The sequence below is a fragment of the Delphinapterus leucas genome, chromosome X (assembly GCF_059928025.1).
Source record: "Delphinapterus leucas isolate spDelLeu-1000000601 "Yukka" chromosome X, BTC_Dleu_Yukka2, whole genome shotgun sequence".
Classification (NCBI taxonomy): domain Eukaryota; kingdom Metazoa; phylum Chordata; class Mammalia; order Artiodactyla; family Monodontidae; genus Delphinapterus; species Delphinapterus leucas.
Window position 1 is genome coordinate 39,868,240 of NC_143150.1, and position 18,275 is coordinate 39,886,514.

The 18,275-nt window shown below is 41.8% G+C and overlaps 1 pseudogene; it reads right to left on the reverse strand.

The window, feature by feature from the left end:
- Positions 1-202: 202 nt before the first annotated feature.
- Positions 203-3,063, reverse strand: LOC111165795 (rho GTPase-activating protein 12 pseudogene; annotated as a pseudogene).
- Positions 3,064-18,275: the final 15,212 nt, after the last annotated feature.

Genomic DNA, 18,275 nt, shown 5'->3' on the forward strand with positions numbered 1-18,275 from the left:
AACGTACACACAGTTCTATCAACTTGCAACAGAGCAGCAAATATGAGGGCCTATCACACATCTGGACTCTCCCATTCCCTTCCGGTCCCTCAGAAAAGTGCAAAATCAAAGAGTCACTGCTTGGTCCAAACATAAAATACATCAGGTATAAGGACTTGGAATCTGATGTGGTTTCTATTCCACAGGTTGTCTTCAGTAAGAGTCAATGTCTGAAGATGGAATTTATCTCGAGAAGAATTAACTCTACAATCTGATTCTGGTAGACGGTATAAACTGCTATGTTACCAGTCTCTTTCTCTGGCTTTAACAGAGTGGGACAAGACACAATTGCTATACTCTGATACGTCATTCTGTTTTTTTCTCCATTTTCTATAACTCTTTTGAGATGTCTAAACAGAGTCTGCATTGTGTCCTGATTTGGCTTTGGCAACTGTTTGATTAGATCCTTCACAGCAGAGACACGCCGTCTCGGTTCTTGTTTAACTGCATTAACAAAATCATTAAAATGATCAAATGTAAGGAGAGGTTCTGGTAATTCTCGAAAAAGCATTTTCAGTGCTCCAGTGATGACATGAATATCTTCCCATTTACTATCCTTCAAGTCCAATTTCTCATCATGGTTGACTGCAAACCTCAGCTTCTGGATCACTGCAAAGTTGCCACTAACTCTGTAAATCCCATCAACATCCAACCCATATTGTTCAACATGTTCAGTGCACAATTTCACAAATTTTGGCACTGTGCCATTCTCTCTCTGACACAGATTAGCAAGATTGGTTCCAAATACCTGATCTTTAATATAACCTTTTTCACGAACAGCTTGCAAAGTGGGGCGTCGTGTAAGACACTTCTTTAAGTTGTTCTTGTTTTTTTTTTCTGTTCTGAAGAATCTCCGCTAGATACTTTTGTGGAACGCAATTTCTTCAGATCTTTATGGTCGTTTCCTTGATCGTGCTTTTCTATTCCTGGTGAATCTGATATATCTTCCTCAATTGCTTCATCGGGTTCTACTGTCTGATTACTGATAGTGCTACTAAGAACTTTAAACCACTCATTGATAACAGCGTCATTATCAAACTGAATCAGCACTTCTGTTCCTTGACGGGTTTTCAGCTCAAATACATTCTTTTTGCTGGATTTATCCTTTGAATCTCAATCATCGCCCCCTTAAGGTCCACCGTGAACTCTGGTTTGGACTGATTACTCCCAAACCAGCTTGTGCTACTTCCTTGAGTTTTGGTAAACAGTAAAGATGAAACCTGCAACATGGCCCAAGAAGACAACTAGTTCTTTCGAACCTTTTTCCCATTTGCAGTAACTTTTGTTACATTTAATAATCCATATTTCTCTTGACCCTTTGGACTGCTCTCTGTATCTTGGTTCTTTGGTGAAGAGGGAGAAGACTCATTTTCAGAGTAGCAGGGTTTTGAGGCAGTTGGAGATTCCTTGTCATTGGTGTCCAACACAATGGTGCTATGTCTCCACTTTGTTAACACTATTGGTTCTTGCAGCCGCCTGTCCAGACTCCTACTTTTAATAATTTCTCTTTGCTGCTGAGATGAGGCATTATACTTTGGCAACTCCCATTCTGACCGAGATCCATCTGCACTGTAGTAATATTGTCTACCTTGATCATCAACATGCTTGAGCCACTCTTGATCTCCTGGACTTTGGGAATCTCCTTTGCTTATGTTTGCATCTCGAGTCCAACGAGGGGGTTTCTGAGTTCTTTCCTGTGTTCCTCTGTTATAGTGATAACAATGCCCTGAACTATCTTTATGAGGTTCCCATTCTCCATTAATCTGAATTGCTGGGCTTCCGGGGATCGGGGGGGAGAGACGACTGGGATATTTTCAGTTCTTGCAGGTTAGCGTAGACAGGAGAATCTGGCCGCCCTTGATTTGGAGGTGTTGTCATCCTTATCTGCTCAGTGGAGCTGCTGCTAAGCTCATCACCGGACTCTGAACCTTGATATATCCATTCCGAGCCTTCTCCTGCTGAATCACAAGACTGTTCCTGGGAGAAGCCAGCTTTCTCTACGTCCAAGAACTCTGGACCGGGAAAGTGACCAAATAAACGTGTCCTATTCTGGCCAGAGACTTTGGGAGAATGTGAGTCACTGTTGAACTTTCCATTATTATGGGTCAGGTTCAGGCTGAGGTTGACAGTCTGACCTGGAATATAATTGGGTGCAAAATTCTGATTGGCATCACGAATAAGACCTGTTCCTTGAACAGACGGCAATGGCTTTCCAAAACTTGAAAGCTCGGGCAATTTGTTCACATTTTCTGTTGACCTCTGAAGGTGGAGACTCTGCATCGTTTTCACAGAATGATGCGGCAGCCCCGCTGCCTGTTGCACAGGCGGCATCAGGCCTCTGTGGCCGACCTCCCTCACGTACTGGGCAGGCACATAAAACGCTTTGGAGTTCTCGTCCAGCTTGACCTGCAACCAGTCGTCGCTGGTCTTCTTCACCAGAATGTATTGCTCACCTTGTTTTATCATGACCTTTCTGCCCTTCGTTTCGTTTTTTTGTTTGTTTGTTTTTTTGCAGTACGCGGGCCTCTCACTGTTGTGGCCTCTCCCGTTGTGGAGCACAGGCTCCGGACGCGCAGGCTCAGCGGCCATGGCTCACGGGCCCAGCCGCTCCGCGGCATGTGGGATCTTCCTGGACCGAGGCACGAACTCGTGTCCTCTGCATCAGCAGGCGGACTCTCAACCACTGCACCACCAGGGAAGCCCCGCTTTGTATTCTTAATCATACTCTACTTCAATATACACATGCCCTGGAACAATCTTCCCACCTCTGTCAGCCGTTTTCTTTCCGTAATATTCACCTCTCAAAGAGGATACTTTGCCACATTATGACTCTGTAGCTTGTTGGAACAATATGGCTTAGAAGGAGAACTAAACATCCAGTCTTACGTTTAAACCGAGGGCCTGGTGGCCTCGCGGGGGCCGGCTCCCTCCTGGCTGCTCGGCGGCGGCGGCGGGGAGCCCAGGCGACCCCGAAGGGCGCTCACTCGCCTGCAGCCGGGCCGGCGCGTCCCCATCAGCATCCATTTTAAAGGCAAAGCCAGTTAAAGCGAGTAAGCTGTGCTGATGAATTGGACATGGAGTGTGAGAGAGGGTCAGGGATGACTCCCAGTGTCTCAGCCTGAGCAACTAGGTTAATCAGGGTGACGTTTTTTGAGATGGGGAAGAATGAGAGAGGCACAGGTTCAGGGATGGGGGAAATCCTCAACTGAGTTCGGGACCTTTTAAATTTGAGAAACCTATTAGGTATCTAAATGCAGATGTGAAGAAGTTTGGAGAAAGGAAATATATATCAAACAAAGGGGTGCAAAGTGCTTGGATGGAAAGGGGGAGTTTCGGAGAAGCAAGCAGAGTTCCAGCAACACCCAGGCAGAGCACATCACACTTCCCAAAATGGAAAGAGAGCAGATTACATGTTTTTTTCTCATTATCTCCCTAACCAAGGACTGGCAAAAAATTCAAGCTATATTAGTTGGAGGGGTTTTTGTTACTGTAAATCAAGATAGGTAAAGGGACAGAGACTCTTTTAGCCTCATAATCCACCAAAAAGGCATGCCAAGAGAATGTCAATGATGGTGTGGAATGTTCAGCTTTCTCAAAGAGATTCCACTCCGAGGCCAGTCTTTGGTTTCTGCTCTCTCCATCCCCCTCCACTCACAGGACTGGAGAGGCTTCTTCATCTCCATTCAAGTTTGGAACTGGATGGAGCTGAGTGACTACCCAATCTAGACACCCACATCAGACAGGAAAGTTCCCAGAGGTCCAGGTGGATGGAGAGAAGAGGCAGGGAAAGTTTTCCCACCGACTGCAAGAGGGGGAGGAGTGCTCCAAAGCATCTAGAACAGAGGTCTTGTGCCCACTGAGGAACTGAGAATTGAGTGGAGTAGTAAGGGGCCACTCAAAATCAACATGTCCTATAGATTCGCATTGGTTAGAATGTGTGATTTAAACGGGGAATAAAAGCCATTTTGTGCATTTTTCTGCACCCCATGTATATATGGGTGACCAACTAACATGCTCTTTTAATCTCTCTCTTTCTTCCACCCAGGGGTTGCACAAGTATTCAGAGCGCATGGAAATACTGAACTCTTTGAGGGCAGGAACCGGCGCTTAGTTTAGTAGCTGGCACACAGTAGGCACTCAATAGGTGCTTGCTGAATTTTTTTTAAAAGCTAAAAGAATAATCCAAATAAACTGAGGTGAGAATCAAACCAAAGGGATAAGTGAGCAGAACAGAAGGAGAGGAGAAAAAAGAAAATGCAAATGTGAGGGATAAGGGCTGTCCGGCTGCACTTGGGAGAACAGTAAGATGCAATAGGAGTAGGGAAATAAAAAGGAAGCAAATTAGAGAGGTTAAAGTTATCATTAGAAAAGAGAGGTAGAATAAGAAAAGAAAAGAAAGGTAGAACTGAGCAAGTTTTGGCTGCCAGCTTTTCTGCCTGACTTCTGCCAACAGGGTGTGCAGTTTTGTTGATGACGACTTTTTCTTGGCCCTGTGCAACAATAGATCAACCACAGAAGAAAACTCAGAGTTTCAGCATTCAGTGGTCACAGCCAGGCAGTGGGGACGGGAGCCAGCCTTGATCAATGCAGAACTGACTTACAATTTAATGCTTTTTTGTTTCAAAGTAAGATACCAGAAGAAGACAACTTGGGGGCAGGCTTCAAATTCCTCCTGCTAACACTGAAACACTAATAGGAGGAGTTGACATCATTGAACACAGGCTATACAGTATCAGGAGAGGCTGACCTGTGGAAAGGACATGACAACGAAGAGGTAGTGGGAAAAAGAAAAGGCAAAGACCTAAAAGGGAAGGCCAGGAAAGTGATGTACAGAGAAATATCAAAGGAGGGCTAGACCTATAAAATAGAAATTGATGGATGAGGGGATGAGGACATTAGAAAGATCTTTAAGAGGCTTCAGGGACTGTAAGAAAGAGGGCAAAGCAGAGATGTCACGTGGAACATCTTACATAACAAGCAGCTAGTGAAAGCTATTGTAATATATAACATGATGGAAAGAAGGCTGTGCATGTGGAGGAGGCACCCCAGCACTTACTGTCTGCATGTAAATAAAGAGTGGAAATTCTATGGCTACCCAGCCAGTGGAGCCCTGATAAAACAAAAGTAGATGCTACGGTCCCTCTGTTTTAAACAGAAAGGAGACTGAGGCAGTGTGGTGACCAAGCATTTGTGTCAACAGAGTGGCATTAAGCATCTCAGTTCTGTCATTTAAAAGGTGTCCACTTTGGGCAAGTTCCCTTGATTTCTAAGCCTCAGTTTCCTTGTCCATAAAATGAGGACAATAAAACCTAAATCACTGGGTTGTCATTAGTATTAGCAATGTACGGACCGTTCCTTGCCCATAGGAGGCACTCACTATTATGACTACTAGTACTAGTACTCCTACTACTTTTCCTATCGATTCTATTATTCATCCGTCTTTTTACTTAAAAAAAATGAAATAAACAAACAAAATACACTGTTGAGGATTATCCCCGCCCTAATGAAAACTTCTTTTTTCTCCTGGTAAGGAAAGAGAGTGAACCAAAGGAGGAAGGGCAAAAAGCATGACCTTAGACATAAAGCCTTATTCAAGTAGGAGAATGCTGGTGTGTGTGTGTGTGTGTGTGTGTGTGTACAGCAAGCTGTCAGAGCAGGAATAACATATACAGTTGGCCCTCTGTATCGATGGGTTCTGCATCTGTGGATTCAACCAACTCTGCGTGCAAACGCTTGGGAAAAAAATTCCAGAAAGTTCCAAAAAATAAAGTTTGAATTTGCCACCCTGTGGCAACTATTTACATAGCATTTACATTATATATACAACTATTTACATAGCATTTACTTGGTATTATAAGCAATCTAGAGATGACTTAAAGTATATGGGAGGGGGCTTCCCTGGTGGCGCAGTGGTTGAGAGTCCACCTGCCAATGCAGGGGACACGGGTCCCGGTCTGGGAAGATCTCACATGCCACGGAGTGTCTGGGCCCGTGAGCCATGGCCACTGAGCCTGCGCGTCCGGAGCCTGTGCTCCACAACGGGAGAGGCCACAACAGTGAGAGGCCTGCGAACCACCAAAAAAATAAATAAATAAAATAAAGTATATGGGAGATGTGCTTAGGTTACATACAAATAATCTGCCAATTTGCATAAGGGACTTGAGCATCCGTGGATTTTGGCATCCATGGGGGTCATGGAACAAGTCCCCCGCGGATAATGGGGGACTACTGTATTAAGACCATAGATGGGGAAAGGGTGAAGATTAGAGTTTAGTGTGTTGAAAAAGTGGTGTCGACCATTTGTGGAAAGGTGTTTGGTGATAGGAAATGAAGTATAATGGGCAGAATATCTTGAATCTTTTATAATTAAAAACCCCATGGAGGAAACTTACACAAGCCTCTTAGATAGCCTCATCCACCAGAGGGCAGACAGCAGAAGGAAGAACTACAATCCTGCAGCCTGTGGAACAAAAACGACATTCACAGAAAGATAGACAAGATTAAAAGGCAGAGGACTATGTAGCAGATGAAGGAACAAGATAAAACCCCACATAAACAACTAAATGAAGTGGAGATAGGCAACCTTCCAGAAAAAGAGTTCACAATAATGATAGTGAAGATGATCGAGGACCTCGGAAAAAGAATGGAGGCAAAGATCGAGAATATGCAAGAAATGTTTAACAAAGACTTACAAGAATTAAAGAACAAACAAACAGATGAACAATACAATAACTGAAATGAAAACTACACTAGAAGGAATCAATAGCAGAATAACTGAGGCAGAAGAACGGATAAGTGACCTGGAAGACAGAGTGGTGGAATTCACTGCTGCAGAACAGAATAAAGAAAAAAGAATGAAAAGAAATGAAGACAGCCTAAGAGACCTCTGGGACAACATTAAACGCAACAACATTCACATTATAGGGGTCCCAGAAGGAGAAGAGAGAGAGAAAGGACCAGAGAAAATATTTGAAGAGATTATAATTGAAAACTTCCCTAACATGGGAAAGGAAATAGCCACCCAAGCCCAGGAAGCGCAGCGAGTCCCCTACAGGATAAACCCAAGGAGAAACACGCCGAGACACATAGTAATCAAATTGGCAAAAATTAAAGACAAAGAAAAATTATTGAAAGCAGCAAGGGAAAAATGACAAATAACATACAAGGGAACTCCCATAAGGTTAACAGCTGATTTCTCAGCAGAAACTCTACTAGCCAGAAGGGAGTGGCATGATATACTTAAAGTGATGAAAGGGAAGAACTTACAACCAAGATTACTCTACCCTGCAAGGATCTCATTCAGATTCAATGGAGAAATCAAAAGCTTTACAGACAAGCAAAAGCTAACAGAATTCAGCAGCACGAAACCAGCTCTGCAACAAATGCTAAAGGAACTTCTCTAAGTGAGACACACAAGAGAAGAAAAGGATCTACAAAAACAAACCCAAAACAATTAAGAAAATGGTCATAGGAACATACATTTCGATAATTACCTTAAACGTGAATGGATTATTTTATTTTTTTAACATCTTTATTGGAGAATAATTGCTTTACAATGGTGTGTTAGTTTCTGCTTTATAACAAAGTGAATCAGTTATACACATACATATGTCCCCATATCTCTTCCCTCTTGCGTCTCCCTCCCTCCCACCCTCCCTATCCCACCCCCCTAGGTGGTCACAAAGCACTGAGCTGATCTCGCTGTGCTATGCGACTGCTTCCCACTAGCAATCTATTCTATGTTTGGTAGTGTATATATGTCCATGCCACTCTCTCACTTTGTCACAGCTTACCCTTCCCCCTCCCCATATCGTCAAGTCCATTCTCTAGTAGGTATGTGTCTTTATTCCTGTCTTGCCCCTAGGTTCTTCATGACCTTTTTCTTTTCTTAGATTGCATATATATATATGTATGTTAGCATACGGTATTTATTTTTCTCTTTCTGACTTACTTCACTCTGTATGACAGACTCTAGGAACGTGAATGGATTAAATGCTCCAACCAAAAGACAGAGTTCTGCTGAATGGAAACAAAAACAAGACACATATATATGCTGCCTACAAGAGACCCACTTCAGACCTAGGGACACATACAGACTGAAAGTGAGGGGATGGAAAAAGATATGCCATGCAATTGGAAATCAAAAGAAAGCTGGAGTAGCTATACTCATATCAGATAAAATAGACTTTAAAGAATGTTACAAGAGACAAGGAAGGACAGGACATAATGATCAAGGGATCAATCCAAGAAGAAGATATAACAATTATAAATATATATGAACCCAACATAGGAGCACCTCAATACATAAGGCAACTACTAACAGCTGTAAGAGAGGAAATCGACAGTAACACAATAATAGTGGGGGACTTTGACACCTCCCTTACACCAATGGACAGATGATCCAAAAAGAAAATTAATAAGGAAACACAAGAATTAAATGACACAATAGACCAGATAGATTTGATTGATATTTATAGGACATTCCATCCAAAAACAGCAGATTACACTTTCTTCTCAGGTGCACACAGAATATTCTCCAGGATAGATCACATCTTGGGTCACAAATTAAGCCTCAGTAAATTTAAGAAAATTGAAATCATATCAAGCATCTTTTCTGACCACAATGCTATGAGATTAGAAATGAATTACAGGGAAAAAAATGTAAAAAACACAAACACATGGAGGGTAAACAATACATTACTAAACAACCAAGAGATCACTGAAGAAATTAAAGGGGAAATCAAAAAATACCTAGAGCCAAATGACAATGAAAACACGCCAGTCCAAAATCTATGGGATGCAGCAAAAGCAGTTCTAAGAGGGAAGTTTATAGCTATACAAACCTACCTCAAGAAACAAGAAAAATCTCGTAAACAATCTAACTTTACACCTAAAGGAACTAGAGAAAGAAGAACAAACAAAACCCAAAGTTAGCAGAAGGAAAGAAATCATAAAGATCAGAGCAGAAATAAATGAAACAGAAACAAAGAAAACAATAACAAAGATCAATAAAACTAAAAGCTGGTTCTCTGAGAAGGTAAACAAAATTGATAAACCATTAGCCAGACTCATCAAGAAAAAGAGGGAGAGGACTCAAATCAATAAAATTAGAAATGAAAAAGGAGAAGTTACAACAGACACCACAGAACTACAAAGCATCCTAAGAGACTACTACAAGCAACCCTATGCCAATAAAATGGACAACCTGGAAGAAATGGACAAATTCTTAGAAAGGTATAACCTTCCAAGACTGAACCAGGAAGAAACAGAAAACATGAACAGACCAATCACAAGTAATGAAATTGAAACTGTGATTAAAAATCTTCCAACAAACAAAAGTCCAGGACCAGATGGCTTCACAGGTGAATTCTATCAAACATTTAGAGAAGAACTAACTCCCACCCTTCTCAAACTCTTCCAAAAAATTGCAGATGAAGGAACACTCCCAAACTCATTCTATGGGGCCACCATCACCCTGATACCAAAACCAGACAAAGATACTACAAGCAAAGAAAATTACAGACCAATATCACTGATGAATATAGATGCAAAAATCCTCAACAAAATACTAGCAAACAGAATCCAACAACACATTAAAAGGATCATACACCATGATCAAGTGGGATTTATCCCAGGGATGCAAGGATTCTTCAATATACGCAAATCAATCAATGTGATACACCATATTAACAAACTGAAGAATAAAAACCATATGATCATCTCAATAGAGGCAGAAAAAGCTTTTGACAAAATTCAACACCCATTTATGATAAAAACTCTCCAGAAAGTGGGCATACAGGGAAGCTACCTCAACATAATAAAGGCCATACACGACAAACCCACAGCAAACATCATTCTCAATGGTGGAAAACTGAAAGCATTTCCTCTAAGATCAGCAACAAGACAAGGATGTCCATTCTCACCACTATTATTCAACATCGTTTTGGAAGTCCTGGCCATGGCAATCAGAGAAGAAAAAGAAATAAAAGGAATACAAATTGGAAAAGAAGAAGTAAAACTGTCACTGTGTGCAGATGACATGATACTATACATAGAGAACCATAAAAATGCCACCAAAAAACTACTAGAGCTAATCAATGAATTTGGTAAAGTAGCAGGATACAAAATTAGTGCACAGAAATCTCTTGCATTCCTATACACTAATGATGAAAAATCTGAAAGAGAAATTAAGGAAACACTCCCATTTACCATTGCAACAAAAAGAATAAAATACCTAGGAATAAACCTACCTAGGGAGACAAAAGACCTTTATGCAGAAAACTATAAGACACTGATGAAAGAAATTAAAGATGATACCAACAGATGGAGAGATATACCATGTTCTTGGATTGGAAGAATCAATATTGTGAAAATGACTGTACTACCCAAAGCAATCTACAGATTCAATTCAATCCCTATCAAATTACCAATGTCATTTTTTACGGAACTAGAACAAATCATCTTAAAATTTGTATGGAGACACAAAAGACTCCAAATAGCCAAAGCAGTCTTGAGGGAAAAAAATGGAGCTGGAGGAATCAGACTCCCTGACTTCAGGCTCTACTACAGAGCTACAGTAATCAAGACAATATGGTACTGGCACAAAAACAGAAACATAGATCAATGGGACAAGATAGAAAGCCCAGAGATAAACCCACACACCTATAGTCAACTAATCTATGACAAAGGAAGCAAGGATATGCAATGGAGAAAAGACAGTCTCTTCAATAAGTGGTACTGGGAAAACTGGACAGCTACATGTAAAAGAATGAAATTAGAACACTCCCTAGCACCTTACACAAAAATAAACTCAAAATGGATTCGAGACCCAAATGTAAGACCAGACACTATAAAGCTCTTAGAGGAAAACATAGGAAGAACAGTGTTTGACATAAATCACAGCCAGATCTTTTTTGATCCACCTCCTAGAGTAATGGAAATAAAAACAAAAATAAACAAATGGGACCTAATGAAACTTCAAAGCTTTTGCACAGCAAAGGAAACCATAAACAAGACCAAAAGACAACCCTCAGAATGGGGGAAAATATTTGCAAATGAATCAGCAGACAAAGGATTAATCTCCAAAATATATAAACAGCTCATGCAGCTCAATATTAAAGAAACAAACAACCCAATTCAAAAATAGACAGAAGACCTAAATAGACATTTCTCCAAAGAAGACATACAGATGGCCAAGAAGCACATGAAAACTTCTCAACATCACTAATTATTACAGAAATGAAAATCAAAACTACAATAAGGTATCACCTCACACCAGTTAGAATGGGCATCATCAGAAAATCTACAAACAACAAATGCTGGAGAGGGTGTGGAGAAAAGGGAACCCTCTTGCACTTTTGGTGGGAATGTAAATTGATACAGCCACTATGGAGAACAGTATGGAGGTTCCTTAAAAAACTACAAATAGGCTTACCATATGATCCAGCAATCCCACTACTGGGCATATACCCTGAGAAAACCATAATTCAAAAAGACACATGCACCCCAATGTTCATTGCAGCACTATTTACAATAGCCAGGTCATGGAAGCAACCTAAATGCCCATTGACAGACGAATGGATAAAGAAGATGTGGTACATATATACAATGGAATATTACTCAGCCATAAAAAAGAACGAAATTGAGTCATTTGTTGAGATGTGGATGGATCTAGAGACTGTCATACAGAGTGAAGTAAGTCAGAAAGAGAAAAACAAATATCATATATTAACACATGTATGTGGAACCTAGAAAAATGGTACAGATGAACTGGTTTGCAGGGAAGAAGTTGAGACACAGATGTAGAGAACAAACATATGGACACCAAGGGGGGAAAACTGTGGTGGGGTGGGGATGGTGGTGTGCTGAATTGGGCGATTGGGATTGACATGTGTACACTGATGTGTATAAAATTGATGACTAATAAGAACCTGCCGTATAAACAAACAAACAAACAAACAAAAAACAACTAATACTAAACTGTCTTCGGGTTATTTGTATTTGCCGTATAAACAAACAAACAAACAAACAAAAAACAACTAATACTAAACTGTCTTCGGGTTATTTGTATGGAAATAGGTTAATATAATAGTTTCAGACATTAAAAAAACAACAAAAAAACCCCCATGACATGGCTTAGCCCTTCGTTTGTCTGGCATAAAACAGGGGCAGCTCGAACGGAGAGACAGAGGGGAACTGGATAATCTTATCCTTTACCCAGCTGCCTCTTTTTGCTTCCCTTCTCTTGCCTCAGAGAAGAGGCAACCGTCCCAGAGCCTCAGAGCTGAGCTGGGCTACACATCGATAAAATGCTTGCCTGGTAGAGCTGGGGAGGTTTCTTTCCTTTTCTTGGCCATGTGTCTTATTTTAGTAATAAGCAACAAGCAATACAGAGAATACTCAGACTGAGGGGGTAGAGGATAAGACAGACAGTCCTCACAACTCCGGTGAAAGCCTGTTCCTGGGGGTGTAGGTAGGAGCACTGCCCATGGAGAAATGCATTTCATCAATGGTTCTGAAGAGGAAAAGGAGCCCCAGGAGGGGACAGAGACTGGAACAAGCCACACAGGCAACCAAACCAAAAAGCTGCCAGTAAGAAGAGCAAGGCTTATAGCAGCCCCAAAGTTAAAAAGCAGAGAGCTTAGAAATGCAAAAGGCTAGCTACCTATGCTGTTCTTTGGGGCACAGGCTGGCTGCTGGTTTGAAGTCAAGGTCGGGGGCTCAGAGAGGCCCTAGGAAGAGGAATGGCTACATAACTTGCAAGGCTCAGTGCAAAATGAAAATGCAGGTTCCTTTGTTCAAGAACTATTAAGAATTCCAAGACAGTGACAGCAGAAGATTAAACTAAGCCTGGGCCTTATTGAGCGTGGGACCCTGTGGGACTGCATGGGACCCACACCCATGAAGCCAGCCTTACCTAGTAACTTTTATTTATTTATTTTGCGGTACGCGGGCCTCTCACTGTTGTGGCCTCTCCCGTTGCAGAGTACAGGCTCCAGACGCGCAGGCTCAGCGGCCATGGCTCACAGGCCCAGCTGCTCCGCGGCACGTGGGATCCTCCTGGACCGGGGCATGAACCCATGTCCCCTGCATCGGCAGGCGGACTCAACCACTGTGCCACCAGGGAAGCCCTACATAGGAACATTTTTAAGTGGATTCCCAAATATGGGCTCATTTTATTTTATTTTATTTTATTTTTTGGCCACGCAGCCTGTGGGATCTTAGTTCCCTGACCAGGGATCGAACCTGTTCCCCCTGCAGTGGAAGCGTGAATTCTTAACTATTGGACCGCCAGGGAAGTCCCTCACTTTTTTACTTAATAAATCAAGAAGATAGGGCTAGAATAACTTTTGTGTTGTTTTGTTCCAAGCTTTGTTTTCTGAATTTGAAAACTCTTATATTATTTTATATTGTATAATATATATTCTATTAAAACAATGCAACCGTATAGTCATAACAGTAAATGAAGAGAAAGTGTGAATATCTCTTGCAGATGTGCATGAATGGCCAAGCGCCTGTCCTTTAGATAGGAGCTCTGTTTCCTATTTCCTTTAGCGGCCCTGGTCATGTGTGATTTTGACTGAGACTCTGGAAAATGGAGAATAAAGGAGGGGAAGACTATTTCCCAGCCCCATCCTGCACATATATTCTCATTCTGGGCTCTTCTCCCAGCTCCCCTCCCTCCCAAATCTTTCCCTGCGCTCTTTAATGTTCATTCTGCTCATTTGTCACCCCTTGTGGCAGCTATTAAACCAAATCCTTACTTTGAGACTTGATAATTAAATGGAAAGAAGCATTTATCCTGCCTTTTCAGTAGGAACTATATTTCAGCATAATTAAATAGCCATAGTTTCATTTTACTTTGTATTTATTTAACACTTACATGCACCAGGCCTTACTCTGATTGCTTTAGTAATACTACCTCCTTTAACTCTCATAGCAACCACATTTTACAGATGAGGAAATTGAGGCACTGAGCAGTTAAGTGACTTAGTCACACGGGTAGCAAGTGGTGGGACCGGGATTGGAATATAGACAGTCTGACTCTGAAGTCCATACTCTTAGCGCTGCCCTAGGCTGCCCTGGTTGAACAAAGGCAGTTCTTTCTTAAAGAATGCCAGCTAGTAAACAGAGATGGAGTGATAGAATTAAGAAACTATTTTTAAAACTGTCATGAATTCATTGATCCAGGCAAAAATTGTCAAGTGGGATTAAAACTATTGTGTGGATAGTTGATGGGGAGCTGGACATCTGTGTGGGGCTAAAGTAACAGTCCACAGACTATTTTCTGGGCATCGGGAGGCAAAGATAACTATAATGGATCTGGCTGCCATCATGCTGATGCAGTGGTCAATCATAGCGTTACTACAGGTGGAGCAACCAGACGTGTGTCTTCTGATGTGCTGCAGTATGTGACACAATGCCACGTTGATGTATACTAGCCAAAGATATTGGACTCGAATGTGATCAAGACTTTAGACCTAACGTCCTGTTTACAGGAAATATAGGAGATTGAGCAACAGCTAAATAATACCACAAGCAAGCACGTAGACAAATTCCAAAAGTGGGACATTCTTCAGAACAACTGGCCTGGTTTCTTCAATAAGTCAATTTAACATGAAATTAAAAAAGTGTTCTGAAGTTAAGGAGATGTAAGGGACATTTTAAGATGAATGCATGATTTTGGACTGAATTCTGATTTGGAAAAACCAGCTGTAAAGGACATTTCTGGAATAATTGGGCAAAATTTGAGTACGGGACTTCCCTGGTGACGCAGTGGTTGAGAGTCCGCCTGCCGATGCAGGGGACACGGGTTCGTGCCCCGGTCCGGGAAGATCCCACGTGCCGCGGAGCAGCTGGGCCCGTGAGCCATGGCCGCTGAGCCTGCGCGTCCGGAGCCTGTGCTGTGCAACGGGAGAGGCCACAGCAGTGAGAGGCCCGCATACCGCAAAAAAAAAAAAAAAAAAAAAAAAAAAAAAAAATTTGAGTACAGTTTGAGCATTAGAAGGTGTTAAAGAATTTGTACACTGAAGTAAAGAATATATATGATTATTTTTAAAATGTCCCCTCAAAAGTAAATTATGTCCTTCACTCTCACTCTTTTTACAGCATGGTCTGTCCACTTCTTTGCTCTGAGTCCTGGCTCCCTGCTTGCACATTGCTTCCTGCAGCAGATGTTGTTGATGCTCCACCCATGTCTTCTGGGCTTTTAATATTTCTGTCCATGCTAGTCTGACTTCCAACTACCAGCTCCTCTGTCTCTTTGCCTGGACTTTTTTCTCCAGCCCCCAGAGTCCTCTTTGCCTGCACATAGAAGAAGCCAGAAGTACCAGGGGATGCATGCCCTCCCTAAGACAGCTCTGAATCAATAACTGACAGGAGAGGGTTATCCCTCAGGTGGGATAACTCTGAGATGCATGTTCTACTGTACTTCCTAGAATTCTCCAGCATGATTAAGCTCCAGTTATCCACAGTAGTAATTTGCTTTATAACACACCCATTTATTGGCTTTCTTCTCTCCCATATCTCACTTCCCCACTCCTTTATGGGAATTTCCTACAATCACCTCCCAAACAGAGTACTCATGCTGGAATCCTTATCTCAGAGTCTGATTTGGGAACAATCCAAACGGAAACATTTCCCCTAGAGCTGTCTCCTGTGGGAATTGCTCTTTCTCCCAAAGTCCGAGAGCAATAGAGACACCACCAGCTTTTTCCTAGCGCCCTTCTTTCACTCTTGTGCAACATTTCTTCCTTCTTTCATTCTCACACCATTTACTCCTATGCCTCCTCATTGCTATCATTTATTGGCATCCTGGTCGCTACCCCAGATCCATGGAAGATTCTGGTACTCCTCTGTACTCCCCTCCCTGTCATTAGCCCGCGGGCCCCATATGGAAGCCCCAACTCTTAGCTTCTTGGTGCCTTCATCTCAGGTTATCTTCAGCTCTGTCCCATTTCACCCGCTGCCTTAGCCATGCTATGGACCTCATCATCACCCATTGCTCTATCTCTGAATCTCTAAGCTCCAATTTCCATCCTTAAACTGTAAGATCCCACTTCACCAGCTCTTTTTCTTTTTTGATATTTGTTTTTGGACCTGGCTGCACCTGCCCTATAAGCCTCCACCCAAAGTCAGTCCTATAATCTACCTTTTCTGAGAACTGCTGGAGAAGATCACCCAAGCTTGAAGATCATTGACATGGTCTTCAGCCTCATTTGAACTCTCAGCTCTTAGTCAATCTTTTACTTATGGTTAGCAGCCTCTCTCTCTAGTAATGTTCTTGACAGTTGCCTAGGGCCCTTCTCATTCACTCCCAACCTCTTCCAACTGGGTTTCCATTTTGCCTCTCAGTCTTGGCTCTGTCCTCTTTTACAATCTTCCTTTTCCCATCTAGTGGTTCCATTCTTCCTCAAGGACTTGGCTCAAGTGTGTATGCACAACATTTCCTCTAGCTGTCCCTTCAGGACCCCAACTCTGGCTCTAGGCTTGGACTGGCAGCTCTGCTGGGCCCATCCAACTTCACTGCTTCCCTAGTGCTTTCCCCTCCCCTCTCAACCACTAAAAGGGGATTCAGACAACTCCTATTCATCAATTCATCTTTTCAACAAATAGTTGTTATGTATCTCTTAAACCTGGTGACAGGTGCACTGCCAAGAACTATGCTAGGTGCTGGGATATGATGGTAAATGAGAAAGACAAGGTTTCTGACCTCATGGCCTTGCACATTGTGACATTACCATTGAAGAAATCTGATAGAAAATATTAATAGTAAGAAGGAACTACTTTAGGTAGGGTAGTTAGGGAACACCTCTATGAGGAAGTAACATTTGATTCAGGACTTGAAGCTTTAAAAGGAAGCAGACATGTGAAGAACCCAGTGGAAAAGCATTTTAGGCAGAGGGAACTACAAATGAAAGAGTTCCGAGGCTAGAAAGAGCTTGATACGTAACGCAAATACAGAAGGCCAATATGGACGAAGCATATTAAGTTGAGGGGAGAAGAGTGGGAGAAATGCATGGGGCCATATCTGGTAGGAGTTTGAATTTTATTTTAAGTGTGATGGGAATCCAGTAGAGGGCTTTGATCAGGAGAGTGACATGATTTAATTTCCATTTTTAAACGATTACCTTATCTTACAGTTTGGGCAAGCGATGAGTTTCCCTTGGGCTAGGATAGTAAAAGTGGAGGTGGGAGAACTGGATGAATTAGAAATTCATATTGGATGTAGAATGGTCAGGATTTGCTGATGGATTAAATTTGGGGAGTGAGAGAGAAGGAGGAATCAATGATGACTCCCAGGTTTCTGACATAAGTTAGTGTCATTTTTCTAAGATGGAAAACATGGGGAAAGACAGATTGGGTGGGAGGAGGGGGTCAAGAGCTCTATTTTATAGGTGTCGTATTAGAGATGTCCAATAGAAGTCCAAGTGTCGATTTTAAATGGGCAGGTGTATATATGAATCTGAAGTTTAGAGTATTTTTAGGGTCTTCACTGGGAATCATCAGCATAAAGATGGTATTTAGAGCCATAGACAGCGATGAAACCACTTAAGGAGTGATTTGAGAGAGAAGAGAAGAGGGAGCTCAAGATAAAATATGGGTAACTCTGATATTTAGAGTTCAGGTAGAGGACACTGAGAAGTAAAAATTGGTAAAAAATATGGTATTTACAAAGCCAAAGAGGAAAAGTTTCAAGGAAATAAGGAGTAATCATCTATGTCAAATGCTAATGAGAGGGCTAATAAAATTAGGACAAAAATGTAATCATTGGAGTTTTTGGGGGGGTGGTCAAAAGCCCCATGTTTTATTATTATTACTGAAGAAGGACCACCTAAAAAAAGGGTTTGAAGGGTTAAGTACAAGGTCTTAAATTGATCATTTTTATCCTTTTGTTTAATTTTATGTCATTCTACCCTTTCTCAAGCTCCTTTGTAGATCACAAGTAGATTTATTTATTTATTTGTTTATTTATTTTTTAACACCTTTATTGGAGTATAATTGCTTTACAGTGGTGTGTTAGTTTCTGCTTTATAACAAAGTGAATCCGTTATACATATACATATGTTCCCATATCTCCTCCCTCTTGCATCTCCCTCCCACCCTCCCTATCCCACCCCTCCAGGCGGTCACAAAGCACCGAGCTGATCTCCCTGTGCGATGCAGCTGCTTCCCACTAGCTATCTATTTTCCATTTGGTAGTGTATATATGTCCACGCCACTCTCTCACTTCGTCC